Below are 15,813 nucleotides of genomic sequence, written 5' to 3'. Positions count from 1 at the left end.
ATCCTATGACACACCATAGTAGAAAAATATGAAAAAAGAAAGTACATATATATATGTATACCTCTATTACTTTGCTGTAAAATAGAAATTAACACAACACTGTAAACAATTATCAGTTCAGTTCAGTCACTCAGTCTTGTCTGATTCTTTGCAACCCCATGGACTGCAGCAAGCCAGGCTTCCCTGTCCATCACCAACTCCCAGAGCTTGCTCAAACTCACATCCATTGATTTGGTGATGCCATCCAACCATCTCATCCTCTGCTGCCCCCTTCTCCTCCTGCCTTCAATCTTTCCCAGCACCAGGGTCTTTTCCAATGAGTCAGTTCTTCACAAAGTATTGGAACTTCAGCTTCAGTATCAGTCTTTCCAATGAATATTCAGTGTTGCTGCTGCTGCTAAGTAGCTTCAGTCGTGTCTGACTCTGTGTGAACCCATAGACGGCAGCCCACTAGGCTCCCCAGTTCCTGGGATTCTCCAGGCAAGAACACTGGAGTGGGTTGCCATTTCCTTCTCCAATGCACGAAAGTGAAATGTGAAAGTGAAGTCGCTCAGTCATGTCTGACTCTTAGTGACCCCATGGACTGCAGCCTACCAGGCTCCTCCATCCATGGGATTTTCCAGGCAAGAGTACTGGAGTGGGGTGCCATCGCCGTCTCCAATTCAGGGTTGATTTCCTTTGAAAATGAAAGTAAAAGCTGCTCAGTCGTGTCCAACTCTTTGCGACCCCATGGGCTATACAGTCCAGGCAAGAACACTGGAGTGGGTAGCTGTTCCCTTCCCCAGGGGATCTTCCCAACCCAGGGATTAAACCCAGGTCTTCCGCATTTCAGGGGGATTCCTTACCACCTGAGTCACAAGGGATGCCCAAGAATACTGGAGTGGGTAGCCTATCCCTTCTTCAGTGGATTTTCCTAACCCAGGAATCAAACTGGGGTATCCTGCATTGCAGGCAAATTCTCTACCAACTGAGCTTCCTTAAAGGGAAGCCCTTTAGGATTGACTGTTTTGATCTCCTTGCTGTCTAGGGGACTCTCAAGAGTTTTCTCCAACACCACAGTTCAAAAGCATCAATTCTTCAGCACTCAGCCTTCTTTATGATCCAACTCTCACATCCATACATGACTACTGGAAAAACCATGGCTTTGATTAAATGGACTTTGTCAGCAAATTAATGTCTCTGCTTTTATAATATGCTATCTAGGTTGGTCATAGCTTTTCTTCCAAGGAGGAAGTGTCTTTTAATTTCATGGCTGCAGTCACCATCTGTAGTGATTTTGGAGACCAAGAAAATAAAGTCTCTCACTGTTTCCAGTGTTTCCCCATCTATTTGCCATGAAGTGATGGGACTGGATGTCATGATCTTAGTTTTTCGAATGCTGAGGTTTAAGCCAGCTTTTTCACTCTCTTCTTTCACTCTCATCAAGAGACTCTTTAGTGTTTCTTCACTTTCTGCCATAAAGGTGGTGTCATCTGCATATCTGAGGTGATTAATATTTCTCCCAGCAATCTTGATTCCAGCTTGGACTTCACCTAATCTAGCATTTCACATGATGTACCCTGCATACAAGTTAAGTAAGCAAGGTGACAATATATAGCCTTGAAGTATTCCTTTCTCAATTTTGAGCAGTCTGTTTTTCCATTTCCAGTTCTTTCTGTTGCTTCTTGACCTGAATACAAGGTATTCTGATATTCCCATCTCTTTAATAATTTTTCAGTTTGTTGTGATCCACACAGTCAAAGGCTTTAGTGTAGTCAGTGAAGCAGAAGTAGATATTATTCCTGAATTTTCTTGCCTTTTCTATGCTCCAACGGATGTTGGCAGTTTGATCTCTGGTTCCTCTGCCTTTTCTAAATCCAGCTTGAACATCTGGAAGTTCTTGGTTCACGTACTGTTGAAGCCTGGCTTGGAGAATTTTGAGCATTACTTTGCTAGTGTGTGAGATGAATGCAATAATTGTGCGGTAGTTTGAACATTGTTTGGCATTGCCTTTGTTTGGGATTGAAATGAAAACTGACCTTCTTCAACCCTGTGGCCACTGCTGAGTTTTCCAAATTTGCTGGCATATTAAGTGCAGCACTTTAACAACATCATCTTTTAGAATTTGAAATAACTCAGCTGTAATTTCATCAATTCCACTAGCTTTGTTCATAGTGAAGTTTCCTAAGTCCCACTTGACTTTGAACTCCAGGATGTCTGGCTCTAGGTGGGTGATCACACCGTCTATACTTTAGTGAAAAAAAAAAAAAAAACTACCCTCATTCTTATGTCCACATATAGGAGATCATACATTATAGCTTTGTTCCATCCATACACATGTGAAAAGTACCACAGAGGTTTCCTAGGCCCAGAACAGCTGAAAAACTGTCCCAAAGATTTTGCATTGTCTAGCAATTCAGGTCAAGCTAGCACTTTGACAGTCATTGCTTTTCTTAGGGAAGGGTCATACAGAATTCCCTGTTGACTTGAGAAAAAGTTTAGATTTGTATTATCAATCTGTACCAGTTAAAACTAAGGGGAAAGAAAAACTAAGGGAGTTTTCCTCTTTGCTTTGGTTACTGGGAAGCTTGGAAACAAACTGGCTATCTGACAACCTTGACTACATAGGACCAGGTGGTACTCTTTCCTCTTGTTTTGAATTCTTATCAATATCTGACATGTTTGCAATTTCTTTAATTTATACAGCATGTATTTTTGAGACAAGTTCAAATCCTCTCTTGATTATAAGGAAACTAATATGTTTTTAGAACTCTCAAATTATGACTAAGTCATAAAGTAGCACCTCAGAGAGTTAACACCTTGCCCAAGGGCTTTATTAATTCCCTGGGAATTTATTCATTGATGACAGATCAAGCATGAAGCTCCAAACCATCAAACACCAAGGGGGTATTTTTCTGGGGATAAGAAGAGTACCTTAACAAAACTTTTCTGGCAAAAGAAAGCATTCAGATTCATTTGCTAGAGCAAACAGGCCATCTAGCACTATACTAGCTAAGGACATATCTGAAGGAGAATGACTGAGGCCAACGGAAATTCTGAAATCAGTGAGTTGGAACAGCTCCACTGGCCAGACCAGTTGGACAGCCACCAGGACTTCTAACAGAGATTTCCAGAAGACAAACTGACAGTGGAAAGAACTGGAAAATTAAGATACACGCACACACACCAAACTTAATAACCACATAGTGTCTAAAAAGAAGGCCATTAAATTTTTTTTTAATGGGCAACTCACTCTAGAATTATCACTGAATCAGCATGAAATTCCAAATGATCCCGATGATTAGAGAAAGATATTTATATCCAATGGCCCACCAAAGGAAGGAAGATATAAAGTGACAGCTTTACATAGACCCATATAGACACAAGAACACATACCATTCTTGAAGATACCTGTACACACATCACACACTCATAGCTTGACTTTGTGCTAGTATGTTGCATATATTAACTCCTTTAACTCTCCCAAGAGGTAGGTTTTAGGTCTTATGCCTTGTTGTCAGGAGTTATAGAAATTAACAACCTTTGGTACACACACAGGGTGTCAGTGTTTGAACTGGACTTCTATCTCAGGTCTGGTAACCCCTCTGTAGATCATGTAATCTCTACTCCACCATGTGAATTGGGGAGGGGTGGGTGGAAAGAAGAGTTGGAGATTCCTTGGAGGCCACTGAGGAAAAAGTTATTTGACAGAGCATGCTTCTTTGCTCACATGTGAGAGAGCAAATGTGACACAGCCTAACCTAAGCCTCAATTGCTATTTTGTTTGGTACAAGCCCCTGTATGAATCATAAGAGAGCTAAAAACCATATATAAAAATAAACTCAAAATGGATTAAAGACCTAAATGTAAGACTGGAAACCATAAAAACCTAGAGAAAAACATAGGCAGAACATTCTTTGACATAAATCATAGCAATAATGTTTTGGATCTGTTTCCTAAAGCAAAGGAAATAAAAGCAAAAATAAACAAATGAGACCTAATTAAACAAAAACTTTTGCACAGCAGAGGAAACCATCAAAGAAAAGAAAAGACAACCTACTGAATGAGACAAAATATTTGCAAAAGACAACAGGTTAATATCCAACATATATAAGCAGCTCATGCAACTCAACATCAAACAAACAAACAACCTGATTTGAAAATGGGCAGAAAACTGAACATTTTTCCAAAGAGGAAATGCAAATGGCTAACAGGTATATGAAAAGATGCTCAATATCACCAATTATCAGGGAAATGCAAATAAAAACCACAATGATCTATCACCTCACACCTGTCAGAAGAGGCATCATGAAAAAGAACACAAATAACAAATGTTGACAAGGATGTGGAGAAAAGGGAACCCTTGTGTACTGTTGGTAGGAATGTAAATTGGTGCAGCCACAGTGGAAAACAGTATGGAGGGGCCTCACAAAATTAAAATTAGAACTACCATATGATCTAGCAATTCTACTCCTGGGTAGATATCCAAAAACAAAATCACTAATTTGAAAAGATACATCCACCCCAATTTTCATGGAAGCATTATTTACAATTGCTAAGATATGGAAGCAACCTCAGTGTCTATCAAGGATAAATGGATAAAGAGGGTGTGGTATATATACACAACAGAGAACTACTCAGCCATTTTTTAAAAAATGAGATTTTGCCATCTGTTGCAACATGGATGGACTTGGAGGGTTTTGTGCTAAGTGAAATAAGTCAGACAGAGAAAGGTAAATACCGTATAATTTCACTTATATGTGCAATCTAAAAAATACAATGAACTAGTGAATATAATGAAAAAGAAACAGACTTGCAGATATAGTGAACAAATTGATGGTTCCTAGTGGAGAGGTGAAGATGGGAGGGGCAATACGGAGGCAGGGGGTTAAGGGGTACAAATTATTATATATAATATAAGCTCCAAGGATATACTGTACAACATGGGGAATATAGCCAGTATGTTATGATAACTACAAATGGAGTATAATCTTTAAAAATTATGATGTATTGTACACTTAAAATTTATAATATTGTATATCAACTATACTCCAATAAAAAATAAAATAATTACCTCCACCAGAAAAAAAATCAAAAGCAAGAGCTAGAAATAGGGAGCAGTAGAAGGCAAAGCAGCACAAGCCTGAGGAAAAGCAATGCGTTTCCACCATAAATTACAAAGGGATGGGACCCTGTGGACCTTCGCTGGACCTAAAGTTTGGGTCTGAGACCAAAGTGATCATGAGAGCCAGAGGTTCCACTAAAACGGAGGTGATAAGGGAGTTCTGGGGTCCAATACCAAAAGAAAGAGGGTGAACAGTATTCCAGAGAAGCATAGGTTAAGAGAGGAGTTCAGATTTCAGAGCCTAGAAACAGGCAAAAAACAAAAGAAGGCTGGGATGAAAGGCAGGAGGTGTAGATGCTCAGAACCCTCATGAGGGCCAGCAGGGCATGGACATGGCAGGAAAGGACAGTGGCCATGATTTATTGAGGTCCTATGTGTTGCATTTCATTCATTCAGCTTGAAGAACAAAGAGCCTTAAGTACATGTTCTACTCATACCAAAAACTGTTCTTGTTAAAAATTGATATTAATAATCAGCTTTCCTTCTGGCTTTTGCTTTCCTGTGGGAATAAGAAGTAAATAGAAGATGGCATGTGTAAGTTGAGGAAAGGGTGTGAACATTATTTTCTCTAATTTAGAACCAGCAACTTAAATCATCCTGCCAACAATACTAGCAGCGACAAACACCTATGGGGAACTACCACACCAGCCACTGTGCCTTGAGCTTTACATTCTATCCCCAAAATAATCCCAGGAGGTAGACACTCTTATCATCTCCAGAGGAAAAAACTGTGGCTGGAGAGGGTGAGTAACTCGCCTGACACCCAGCCAGGACTCTCTCCAGCGATAAAATCCTCTGCTTTGAATCACTCTGGTTTGCGGGCTCTAGATTTTGGTGTTCAAAAGCTCTTCCACATACAATACAATGGTCTTTTCAACAACTCTGAAAACAGGCCTGATTTCAAATGTGAGTTTGCCCCTTCTCAACTGTGTCACCTTGGTCTAAGTACTCTGAGCTGGGAGTTGACCATCTGTAACGTGAGGGAAGCAAGAGCGTTTAACCACCCACTGGGCCACCTTGAGGAATAAGCAGGCTACCTGGTGTGTGAGTGTGCCCATCACAGAGCAGAAGCTAAAGAAATGACAGCCCTATTGATGGGGCGGGAGCTGGGGTCTGTTTACTGACACGCAGGGTGGAGCATGAGGAGGCAGAGCTTATCCGAGGCCACTTGCCAGGCAAGAGTAGCATGAGGAGTTAAACTCAGATCCAGAATCCAGCGTCCTTTCTCCTGAGACTTGGCCCCAAGTTGTCCATGACACCACTTCGTGGCGCTCAGTCTGGCTTGCCTTCCCAAGGGATCCTGGCAGCTGCGGTTACAAGCAGCCTCTACGCAGGTGCCTTTCAGCTCAGGGAGAACATCTGGATGCTCTTCATGGCAGTGCTGAAAGGAAATTTTCCCCATTCTGTTGGCACAAGTGGACAACAGGTTTTGAAAAGTGCAGTTCAGAGCACTCCTGCTCCCCCTGAATAAGGACATGTGTTTGAAATGCTGCCTCTGGCAGGCCCAATGATGTGTGAACTACAGGCAATGTTGTTGAAATGATTGAGATTTAGCTGACGATACCTGGCACCTGTGACAATAGGGAGAATCTGTTTCTATCCAGTATAAAGGAGAGAGAGAGGGGGAGAGGGAAAGGATGGTGAGGGAAAAAGGAGAGAAAGAGGGGCGTGGGGAGGGAGAAAGGGTGGGTGGCGATGACTGCAGGAGGGAAAGGATTCTTAGATTAAAGACAACATCTTTAAATCTTTGACCTTTAAAGGACAGGGTCAAATTTCTTCCAAAGAATTTATACTGAGCTTGATAATGAATCATCTGATCTAAAAGTAAGCCCATTTCCCTCACATTAGAATCTGGCAGTATCAGCTTTAAGCAAACTTGTGAAGTAGGCACTGTTTGCTACTCTCATCAATCTTTTAAATTCTTAATCTGCCTTCCTTCTCCCTGTCCTCATTCTGCACAGTGAGGCCACACTCCCCATTCCAACCCCTGGCCCATGATTCTTCTTTTCCTTTGCCTCATTCTTCTCCAAATGTGATAGACCTCAACTCATGGGGAGGAGGAAAGCAAACCCAGGGAGAGGAATCCATATTAAGTTGTGAATGGCTGATGGCCTTCCCAAGGTGCTCGTGGTTTAAGAACTGGTATACTCTATGTGATGAATTTCAGATAAATTTCATCAAGCTCTGAACCAGTTAATTTTCACAAAAGTAGACGATTACATTGAATTCAAAATTCTAACTTCAATACATATTTAATCACTGACCCACTGAAAAAAAAATATATTGACTGACAGATACTGTGCTGGGGATTAACTGGTGAGAAAGAATCCTTGTAAATATTACAGTAAAAGAATATACAGCTTCCACTAGGGAATAAACTGGTCACCCAGCCTGCACTGTCTTCTTGGTCCAATGCTTTGTAAATGGCAGAGGAGGAGGTTATGGAGGAGGAAGAGGAGCTAAAAGATGAGGATGGGGAGGAAGGGACTTGAAGGCTTACCAGCAAGGCTTACAGCTCCAGTTTGCGAGAAACCCGTCCTCTTTATCGACTCTATACCTCATTACTTTCCTGTCTCCAGAGTTTACTACATGGAATAGGAAGATGTTCCTATAATACATATTAGTACCAAGGTTATTTTATAATGTGAAAACTTTTGTTAAATATCAAATTTACTGAAAAAACTTTAAATACAAAATTAGAAAATAGGCTTCCTTAGAACATAAAGTTACCTCAAAGGTATTTGTTTCATTTACTCTATCTCCTTCCCATACTCTCCCACCCCTGCTAAAATACGCATGCTAAAAATTAGAAGAACTGTATTCTAGCTCTCATTCTGTGTTACTTGTTAGATGTGTGACCTCGGACAAGTCACACCTCTTTGAGCTCTTTCTTTATCTGTAAAGATAGTGGATTGGATTTTACAAAGTTTCTTTCAGGTCAAATAATGTTGTAATGCTGTGGTTCTTCACTGATCTCACAGACTTCAGTGAGATTTTAATAAAAGAACTTGGCAGAGTTCACTGGTTACATGACTCAGGAATCTACCTCAAAGAAACACAAAATAAAGACTGTCAGAGAAAACAGCAGACTTTCATTTCCTGGGAAAAAAAGCTTCCTCTAGGACTAAAGAATGTCCATGTATTAATTCCCGTTACACAGAAAGCTCAAGGACCTATAGAAGAGTAAAAATCAACGGAAAGCATAGCTGACCACAAGTCGGATGCATCTACAAGTCAAGATTTATATAGAATGGATGCTTTTTGGAACCAACAATGAAATCTAAAATTCAAAATTAGTTTTATAGTAACCTTTGTGTTTCAAATCACAAAATAGGAATATAGCTTGTCTCATCAGGCTGTGTTAGCAGGTCTGAAAGTGGACTATTTTCTTCATGCAGAGAAAGGAAGAATCCTCGTACCAGACTCTGTCTTACTAATGGGCAGAGAGACGATGTCTAGGAAGAAAGACCTGTTTCGTATAAATGGATGGTTTCTGTAAGAGAAAAGAGAACTGATGAGCAGGAACCACACAGAATGGTATAGCTGGTGAACCAGTTGTAAATGGGCCAGTGCTTAACCCCTAGGCATGTCCTCATGCTGCTTGCGGTGAACGATGTATGGAGGAAAAAAAGTAAAAGAAATAAATAGACCTATAAAATACTAATTAGAGTGTTAGAACCAAAAGAAAATCTAGAGGCATGCTAATTTCACCATCTTATTACGTATGAGGAAATGAGACCCAAAGAGGGAAAGTGACTTGGCCAAGTATGAGCAACTCATGACACACCCCTGCCCCCATTCAAGTCAATCTAAATAAAACACTAATTGGTATCAATTAATTCATTCCTTCCTTCCTCAGCAGACTCTTTGTCTAAGGAATGCTATTATCATTCACTACTGTAATACTCAAGGTTTTATTTAACAAACTTACTCTTTTTTTTTTTTTGAAAATAATTACTTTTATAATAAAGAGAGAAAATTTTTAAAAATACAGTTATTACATCATGCAAATTCAGATAGAAAGAGTTTAAAACATTATCTAATATGACTTTATCACTGCACAGATGCAAATTTTGAGGTCCAGGAAGTGAAGTTATTTTCTCAAAGAAAAACATTAGTTTCTTTTTTTTTTTTAATTTTATTTTATTAGTTGGAGGCCAATCACTTCACAACATTTCAGTGGGTTTTGTCATACATTGACACGAATCAGCCATTGAGTTACACGTATTCCCCATCCCGATCCCCCCTCCCACCTCCCTCTCCACCCGACTCCTCTGGGTCCTCCCAGTGCACCAGGCCCGAGCACTCGTCTCATGCATCCCACCTGGGCTAGTGATCTGATTCACTATAGATAATATACATGTTGTTCTTTTGAAACATCCCACCCTCACCTTCTCCCACAGAGTTCAAAAGTCTGTTCTGTACTTCTGTGTTTCTTTTTCTGTTTTGCATATAGGGTTATCGTTACCATCTTTCTAAATTCCGTATATATGCGTTAGTATGCTGTAATGTTCTTTATCTTTCTGGCTTACTTCACTCTGTATAATGGGCTCCAGTTTCGTCCATCTCATTAGAACTGATTCAAATGAATTCTTTTTAACGGCTGAGTAATATTCCATGGTGTATATGTACCACAGCTTCCTTATCCATTCATCTGTGGATGGGCATCTAGGCTGCTTCCATGTCCTGGCTATTATAAACAGTGCTGCAATGAACATTGGGGTGCACGTGTCTCTTTCAGATCTGGTTTCCTCGGTGTGTATGCCCAGAAGTGGTATTGCTGGGTCATATGGCAGTTCTATTTCCAGTTTTTTCACAGAACTAGAACAAATAATTTCACAATTTGTATGGAAATACAGAAAACCACGAATAGCCAAAGTAATCTTCAGAAAGAAGAATGGAACTGGAGGAATCACCCTCCCTGACTTCAGACTCTGCTACAAAGCCACAGTCATCAAGACAGTATGGTACCGGCACAAAGACAGAAATATAGATCAATGGAACAGAATAGAAAGCCCAGAGATAAATCCACGAACCTATGGATACCTTATCTTTGACAAAGGAGGCAAGGATATACAATGGAAAAAAGACAACCTCTTTAACAAATGGTGCTGGGAAAACTGGTCAACCACTTGTAAAAGAATGAAACTAGAACACTTTCTAACACCATACACAAAAATAAACTCAAAATGGATTAAAGATCTAAATGTAAGACCAGAAACTATAAAACTCCTAGAGGAGAACATAGGCAAAACACTCTCTGACATAAATCTCAGCAGGATCCTATATGACCCACCTCCCAGAATATTGGAAATAAAAGCAAAACTAAACAAATGGGACCTAATGAAACTTAAAAGCTTTTGCACTACAAAGGAAACTATAAGTAAGGTGAAAAGACAGCCCTCAGATTGGGAGAAAATAATAGCAAATGAAGAAACAGACAAAGGATTAATCTCAAAAATATACAAGCAACTCCTGAAGCTCAATTCCAGAAAAATAAATGACCCAATCAAAAAATGGGCCAAAGAACTAAACAGACATTTCTCCAAAGAAGACATACAGATGGTTAACAAACACATGAAAAGATGCTCCACATCACTCATTATCAGAGAAATGCAAATCAAAACCACAATGAGGTACCATTACACGCCAGTCAGGATGGCTGCTTTCCAAAAGTCTACAAGCAATAAATGCTGGAGAGGGTGTGGAGAAAAGGGAACCCTCTTACACTGTTGGTGGGAATGCAAACTAGTACAGCCACTATGGAAAACAGTGTGGAGATTTCTCAAACTTACTCTTATTTTAGCCCTAAAATGTCTGGACAGGGAATCGAGCCCTAGAGACAGTTGCAAAACTAAATTGATGCAAGTGATACACTGTGATGGGGCTGCATGTGGCTAAGGATTGTGGGAGTTAATACCACAGAAGGAAAGGGTGTGGTTGTCATGGCCAATGGGTCAACTGGTGAAGAGGAAGAATTCAGGCACTCTGAGCTGATTCTGAGACCAATGTGACCACCATCAATTTCCAAGTGATCTTGAGTCTCAGTTTACGGAAATCTCAACAGTGTCCAAGGTTACTAGAATAACATTCCCTACAGCTATGAGGAAATGCATTCCTAAAAAACAGTCACCCTTCCTTTTCCCCCACCTCCTTATTTCTACCAACTCCCATTTCCCAAATCTCTTTGCCTTGACAAATATATTATAGCTATTCATAGTGGGGATAAAAAAGGATGATTCTTTGTTATATGACAATGGGTCTACATTGGGTTTTGCTTCTTGATCAGTTTGACCAGTTATATCTCATTGAGTCCTAGTTCTAAATGTGCCCATTGCATGATCTAACAAAGCAATCTCTGTAAGCCTCAGTTTCTTCACCCATAAAATAGACTAGGAAGCTCCAGATTCCTAATTCTAAAATTCCCAAATTTAACAACATTTTCCTGATATTACAAGTAGGCAACCGACTTGCAAAAACTTGTCATTGTTTATTAGATATAAAGTTGTAAATAGAATGAAAGATTAAAAAGCTGCATACTTTTTAAAAGTCGATTCTGTTCCTGCAACATACCCTAAGCATTTCATTTTATTCCACCCTCACCATCCATTACAGACATGAGGACACAAGAAACATCTGAGATTATGGGTCCATAGCCAGAAGTGAGCAAGCTCTGACATAAGGTGAAATCAGTGTTGAGTTCACTATCAATCACCAGATATAGCTCCTTTTACTAGACAAAACCTGAATGAAACTAAAACCAAGATGAGTCAGTTTTGCATGACAGAACAAATCATGGTTCAACCACAGATGGCAGAGGTTGTTGTTGTTGGCCCTTCATCCATCTGTCTATTCATCTTTACATTCATTCTTTTATTTTTTAATAACTTAAGGTAGCTTATCTAAAGTATTAACCAAACCCTCAAAATGCTCAAAGGTGTTTGCTTTTGAGACATGTTACTAGAGGATGCATAGTAACAATGAAAAACATTGCAACACAAGGTATGACGTTCTTTCCTTTTGGATAGTTATAACTCTGCCCACTCTTGGAGCTCAACCATGCATAGCCAATAATTAAGATGAGGGAAATTCCTGTGAAGAAACAGGTCTAAGTGAAAATACTGTCCGAAGGAGTCACCTGTGGGCAGCTGTGTACTAATTCCCCTTCCCAGGGAAGAGGAGACAGGAAGAGTAAGAGCCACTAAGCTGTCCTCTCAGTTCAGAATATTTATAATCCTCTCATTAGAACAGATTTCTTATTTGTCTTGTACACAAATGCATACATTGTTCTGTGGACTTGGGGTATTCGCAAATATACAGGCAAAGGACCTCCTTAAGCTCAGAGTTACATTTTGGTACAAATACAAAGCTCACAGAACTGAACAGTCTGGAGTTGAGCATTTCATATGCTACAAGAATGGCCAGTTTTGTCTCTTTGCCAAGGTCAATGGGCCAAGCTTTCCCCTAGTACTAGAGGAAGCTGAATCTATCTTAGAAGCATGAGCAAATTGGAAAATCTGAACAGAAGTTATTTGTTCCACAAAAAGCAGCAAATGTGGTACAACTTTAAAATCCTAATGGCTTCACCACAGCTCTGGACTTCTGTCGCCTTAGAAAGGCTGCTGCCTCAGGCTTCCCAGCAGAGCCCAGCATCACCCCCTCCTCTCCCCAGCCCCTCCCCTGCCCCCTACACACACTGCTGGCAGGCAGGCCGCCCTCGAGAAAGCCTTCCAGGTCTGCAGTTTGCTGACTGGGAGAACACAGCCCTTCTCTTGTCATTTCCTTTGTCTCAGGTAAAGTGGGATCTGTAAAACTGTAAAAGCTAAGTGCTCCCAGTTGAATTTACTGTACATTTATTGAACAATTACTATGTGTCCAGCTTGATAGCTAGCTTAGCAAATGCCAGCCTTAACCAAACATTACAATCACCTGGGAAGCTTTAAAAAACAATCTGCCAATGCCCAGTCCCTAAGAGATTCTGATTTAATTGGTCTGGAGACTTGGACAGCAGTATTTGGAAGGCTCCATGGTGTTTGTAACACAGTAACAGAGTTGAGAACCTCAAGCTCCAACTGGAGATACAGCAAACAATGCACCCCAGTGTCTGTCTTGTAACAGATCCTGTATCTTTGGCTAACTTTTAACTGGCACTGACAGTTCACCTTGGGTAAAACAATCATCAGTTTGGGCTTTGTTGACGCTGTGTGCCCAGGACATCGATCACTTTGGGGAGAAGTACGCACTATCTGCTAGCCAAATGAATGGGCTGCATGGTTTTTTTAAAATGTCTGCGACTTATTTCTGTAATTGTTTCTCACAGGCATAATTTCCTCTCACAGCTGAAGAAGTCCATTAAACACTGATAGCTGCTCTCTCCTGCTCAAAATTCTCCCAGTGCCTAGCATAAAAATCGGCATGAAGACAACACACCATCAGTCTTGGTTCAGCCAAAATCACCCAGCAAAGCCAATCACAGACAGAACATAAATTTTGTCACAAGAGACATGCCTAGCGAGGTGCTTATGACTAAACTGTTTATAAAACATTGCCACAAATACTATTCTTAATCACATGGGGTAGGTTAAAATAGCCCCTATTTTTTTTATTTTTTATTTTTTTGGTCTCATCCTTTTAAGCAGGAGTCAATGATGTTTTCCACCAGCTCAGAGTCTGGCCAATTGCGACCAGTGTAGGAGGCATCCCAGGAGTCTTGGCCCAACTGGCCAGTGGGAGCCTGTATCTGAGGGGTGCCAGTGTTCCATTGGACCACCAGGGGGGAGATATGGCAGGCATCTCCTGTCCTCTTCTCTCCCCCAACCACCACCATCACAACCCCCAACCGTGTCCAACTGAACAGATGTCTGCCTTAGTGTCCCTATCTGCCCTTAAATTCTTTGCTGATTGGAATCCTGACCCCAAGCCAAGTTTGCTTACCCTTGACCTCCACCACAGAACCAAATCCCAGACCAGAGCCATAACCAGAAATCTAGGAAACAAACGTTTTAAAATCAGTCTTCCCTGCCTCATTCTGCCCTGTCTGGACACAACATACACACAAGACCCTCTCTCAACTGGGGAGGAGGTTTTGTCTCCATTCCCCTCAACCAGAGCCAAGCTAATGCTCATGGGGTCCAGAGCAAGGATACAGTTGATGACTGCCACATCATAAGTGTAACTGTTTAAAAGTTACAAATCAAGTAAACTGTTAAATAAGACACATCTTACCCTCCTGCCTTGACAAATACATCTTCATAATGATGTTTAGTTTTTCCTCTTTGGCTACTTAATGGAACTACATTTTGGTATGTTTATTATGCTTGCTTTTATTTTGTCATGATTGAATTTTCATGATAATGATTGGTAACCTATACTCATTTATCATTTATCACTCATTTATCATTTATCACTCATTTATCATTGCAACCTGTAGTCACTCCCAATGATGTAAAGTATTAATATATAATTTATTCAAGGTACAAAATCTTGACTATATTTTTATTGAAAATTTAAATGCTAAAAAATAAATTTTTTTCATGGCTTTGGAATTTTATTTCTTCTGACATTGAAAATTATATATTAAAATTAAAAGGTGAACGCAAATGATAACTAAATGAGCATCAGTGTTAAATTTAAAAAGTTTAGTAATGCTGAAATTATAAAAATTGCTCTTTTGAAAATTTATTTTATTTAAACCTTAATTTTTAAAGAAAACCTATTCAAAATTGTAGAATTCAACATTGGTCTAGCTGGTGAGGTTAAAAATCAGTATCACAGTTTACACATGATATACCTACATCTATGCTGTGTGCACAGCCACCCAGTCATGGCTGACTCTTTGCGACCCCCATTGTCTGTTACCCACCAGGCTTCTCCATCCATGGGGATTCTCCAATCAAAATACTAGTGCAAGGAGGCAGTTCACAGCAAGTACAATAAAATCACTGAGTCCAAGAGACGAAGTTTGAAGTTCAGGATGCTGAAGGCAGCTGGAATCCATGTGGCAGGGAACAAGCTCCAGATATTTGCACAGAGTTCCTCTTGAGTCCACTGCCAGTATTAAGCTTGAGTGCAAAGGATGAAATTCTTCTATGTCAGGCAAAGAATGATGGGGAAATTGCAGACTGGAAAACTCCCAAGAGCTCACACAGGACATCCTCAGGGCATTCAGCAGAGACTCCAGAAGGGTCGCACTTATTGATAAGATAAACTAGCCCAAGATTAAAACTTACTCCAAACCACCCTAACAGAGCTTTTAAACAAATCTTGAAAGGATAAAGCTGATCAGCAAATATTGCTACCTAATAGAGCAAAGTATAAATAGAGAAAACAAATTCAGTATTCAATACCCTAAAATTCACAATATCCAGCATTCAATAAAAATTACAAGGCATGAAAAGTAGCAAATTGTGACCCACAACTTGATGGGGGGGGGAATCAGTCAATCAAAATGGACCCCCAACCAAAAAAAATAATGGAAATAACAAAGATATTGAAATATCTATTTTAAATGTTTTCACATATATAAAGGAAAATATAATGAGAAGAGAAATTGAAAATATAAAAAGAACCCATAGAAATTCTAGAAGTAAAAATATTCACTGCGTAGAAAGAAAAAATTCACTGGGTGGGATTAATAGCTGATTGGATACAGCAAAAGAGAAGATCAGTGTGTTTGAAGATAGAGCAATTGAAACTAAACAAACTAAAGT

Source organism: Muntiacus reevesi, chromosome 17 (assembly GCF_963930625.1).
Source record: "Muntiacus reevesi chromosome 17, mMunRee1.1, whole genome shotgun sequence".
In the NCBI taxonomy this organism is placed as follows: Eukaryota; Metazoa; Chordata; class Mammalia; order Artiodactyla; family Cervidae; genus Muntiacus; species Muntiacus reevesi.
The sequence above is the reverse complement of the archived record's forward strand: the minus strand, read 5'-3'. Positions refer to the sequence as shown.